The sequence below is a fragment of the Phyllostomus discolor genome, chromosome 1 (assembly GCF_004126475.2).
Source record: "Phyllostomus discolor isolate MPI-MPIP mPhyDis1 chromosome 1, mPhyDis1.pri.v3, whole genome shotgun sequence".
In the NCBI taxonomy this organism is placed as follows: Eukaryota; Metazoa; Chordata; class Mammalia; order Chiroptera; family Phyllostomidae; genus Phyllostomus; species Phyllostomus discolor.
The window spans coordinates 62,638,685-62,642,665 of NC_040903.2; the positions used below are offsets into that span (position 1 = coordinate 62,638,685).

The 3,981-nt window shown below is 36.4% G+C and overlaps 1 pseudogene; it reads left to right on the forward strand.

The window, feature by feature from the left end:
* Positions 1-369: 369 nt before the first annotated feature.
* On the forward strand, positions 370-986 carry LOC114493267 (annotated as a pseudogene).
* Positions 987-3,981: the final 2,995 nt, after the last annotated feature.

Consider the following 3,981-nt stretch of genomic DNA (forward strand, 5'->3'; position numbering starts at 1 on the left):
CTCTAGAACCACACTTGCTATTTATTAACTCAAGAACTCATCTGCTTATGGCATGTCCCAGAGCAGTGTCTTTCAACCTTTTCAATTATAGAGACCCTTTAAGTACACATATTTTCTTATTGGAAAAGTAATGCATGTTAAATGTAAAAATTATAAAATAAATAAGAGTAAAAATAATGAAAAACTATTTTCTCCACTATCTAGAGATACTTAATCTTTTTTGTGTATATATTTCCATATATTTCTTTTCTCATATATGTGTATATATACAGACAGATGTAGATATTTATAGAGATTAAGATAGAGATATAGGGATAAACCAGTTCACGCTAGACCCCAGACAGAGAAGCGTCTCAGTGGACACTGTCTGTCACCATGGCTAAAGGAGACTCCAGCAAGCCGAGGGGCAAGATGTCCTCATATGCCTTCTTTGTGCAAACCTGCTGGAAAAGCACATGAATAAACACCCAGACTCTCCCGTCAACTTTTCTAAATTCTCTAAGAAATGTTCAGAGAGATGGAAGACCATGTCTGGAAAGGAAAAGTCAAAGTTTGAAGATATGGCAAAGAGTGACAAAACTTGCTATGATGGGGAGATGAAAAATTATGTTCCTCCCAAAGGTGATAAGAAAGGAAAGCAAAAAGATCCCAGTGCTCCTAGAACAACTCCATCTGCCCTCTTCCCGTTTGGCTCTGAACATTGCCCAAAGATCAAGAGTGAACACCCTAGTTTATCCCCTGGGGATACTGCAAAAAAAAAATGGGTGAAATATGGTCTGAACGGTCAGCCAAAGATAAGCAACCATATGAACAAAAAGCAGCTAAGGTGAAGGAGAAGAATGAAAAGGATATTGCGGCATTCCATGCCAAAGACAAAAGTGAAGTGGGAAAGAAGGCACCTGGCAGGCCAACAGGCTCAAAGAAGAAGGACGAACCAGAAGATGAAGAGGAAGAGGATAAGGAAGAGGAAGAGGATGAAGACTGAAAATAAAAGGCTGTCCTATAATGATGTGTGTGGAGTATGTGTGTGCTCAGGCAATTGTTTTGCTAAGAATGTGAATTCAAGTGTAGCTCAGTATTAGCTTCAGTATAAAGACCGTACAGATTTTTGCATAGCTGGTAAGATTCTTTGTAGAGAAAATACTTTTTTCAAAATGCAGGTTGTAGCTTTTTGAGGGTCTGCTACATACAGTTAGATTTTAAGGCTTTGGATATTAAATGTTTCTAAATATTTAATGGTTTCCTTAAGTTTTTGACTTATATATGGTAGTACAGCAAACTCATAGGAATTAGTATCAATAGTAAATTTTGGGTTTTTTAGAATGTTGCATTTTGTTTTATAAAAAAATGTGTCCTAAAATTATGTATATTAAAAAAGATACAGATATAGATATACATACACTAATGCACTCAAAATTAGATATATGTTTTAAATGGCATTCTAGAAACTAATTTCTTAATATCTGCTTTAGTTACTAATGAAATATAAGCACTTCTCTTTATCACTAATTATTCATTTACATAATTAATTTTTCCATAGTGTTTAATAGTAAAAGTGAATGTGCTGTATTTCACCAGTTCCTAACATTTGGCATTCAAGTGGTTTTAAATATTTACTATTACAAACAATAGTGAGATAAAAAAACTTTGTAAGTAAAACATCATGCATGTCTATATTTTCTTATATTTCTAGATGTAGAACATTTTGATAACTAATATAAAAATTATAAAGATTTTAATTGCCAAAATGTTCATTATTTCATTTGATTGCAATGAATATTCTCCACACCTATACCACTAGTACATATTATCACTCATTTTATTCTTTTAAAATATATTTTAATGTTAAAATATAAAGGTTCTTCCTCACCAGAATTCCAGATAATATTAGTTAGACTTTGGGTCTCTGTTATTTTAGAAATACATGCGCAAACATTAAGTTCTCAGATCTTTCATAAGGAGTGATCTGTCCACCAAATTTCCTCATGTCATAACTACAGACAATTTGTACAAATGCAACACATCTGTTGAAAACCCTATCCTAGAAAATGTAGTAAAGTACGACACTGATACACTGAATTTAGAAATTATAAGAAGATGAAAGCTGCATGCGAGAGAAGAGCTGGTCACTGGAGGGCCTCGATTTAAAGGCTAAAAGAGGGGTTTCCACTTCACTGCTTCACTCACATGTGAAAACACTGCACACTCAGGAAGTTTCTCAGTCTGGGAATAACTCAAGATTTTTCAGAACAAGAACTGAGAAAGCGAGACGTGCCCCAGTTACTGTCCTCCGTCAGTGATTTAAAGATGCCTTACAAAAATAGTTTATCTTGGGTCTGCACACCCAAAGTTGGGACTTTTTCAGTAGCAAGAAATAAAAAGAGAATTTTACTGGCTCAGGCCAAGAGGAAACCCAGGTTGAAGTAAAGGAGTCACCATTCTGTTTCTTCCTCTTTCTTTAGTTCTGAGTCCCTCTGTTTGCTAGTTTGTTTCTCAGATAAACTTCATCCCCAACTGGGGTAAGATCATGCCCAATGTCCCAAATCTAGCTACATCCTTGGGGCTTGTGATACACGCATGTGCACATGAGAGAGAGAGAGAGAGAGAGGCGTATCAAATCCTTCCATTATCTGTATCAAATACTGAAGACTGTGATTGGCCCTGGTTGGCTCACGCCTGTGGAGGTGGTAAAAGAAAACCACAGTGACATCAGACCTACCAAGACAATTTGGAGTAAGACAGGGCAATTTCACTGCAAAAAAGGATGTCAGGATGACTACCAATTGCCCTCTGCTATTCTTTCCAGTAGACCTCTCTGAAAACTTGCCTGTGTTGTAAAAGCATTGCTACACTTAACTGCTGCCCTCTGGTCAGAAAAACCAGTAATCACCAAAAGCAAGCCTTCAGAAATCAAGACTTAAGGCCAGCACTTGTATTTCAAAAGTCATTTCCAGAAATGGAGAAAAGCAGTGGACTGTTCTACTTGCTAAGTAAAGTAGCCAACTGTCTTGGTAAGCATTTAACATTCAAATTTGGGGGAACAAGACATTCAGTCTATAACATTGACTGGCAGCTGGTAAACAGCTGAAGGACATTTGGATGCTCTTTTTGATGAAAGAAGCAATGTTTTTTTAGAAAGTGACTAAAATCTGCTTGCTTTTTTGTTTTGATAGGTCTGCTGACCTTTCTCTTTAGGTTTGCTTCCATGAATAACAACTAACCATTGACTAGCGTCCTCCTTGATTGCAGCAATTTTTAAAAAAATTCCAGTAAAAATAATATAGTGTGGAGTCTTTGAGATCAGTGGTTATAAATTACCCTTAATAAAATTCAGCATAAACAATAGGATAACCTACCAAATATTCACATATTATATGTAAAAATAATAAAAATCCAATATTTTCACATAATCTGCATTTACTCCCATGTACCTAAATGATTAAAAATGAATCTCTTTCTTTGCTGTTATTTTTGTCTTGTCTTTAGGAAAACAAACATTTCCACAGGATCAGTGTAACTGCTTCATTTTTCCTTGCATGTTTATACTTTTACTTGATAAAAGTTCTTTCTATCAATGGCTAGAATCGATAAGATCTCTTTCTCTTCCTTCCCCCTGAGTCTCCTTAGACTTCGCTGGGGAACTGCACAAAACATGAGAAACAATGGTGGGGACGAAATGTCACATTTTTGAGTGCAGGCTTTTTGATGATCGTAATTGTGGAAAATTACTAAGTTCCTTTGAGTCTCCATTTCTTTTTTTTTAAATATTTTATTTATTTATTTTTTAGAGAGGGAAGGGGTGGGGGGGAGAGAGAGAGAGAGAGAGAGAGAAACATCAATGTGCGGTTGCTGGGGGTTATGGCCTGCAACCCAGGAATGTACCCTGGCTGGGAATCGAACCTGGGACACTTTAGTTCCCAGCCCGTGCTCAATCCACTGAGCTACGCCAGCCAGGGCGAGTCTCCATTTCTTGATTGTAAA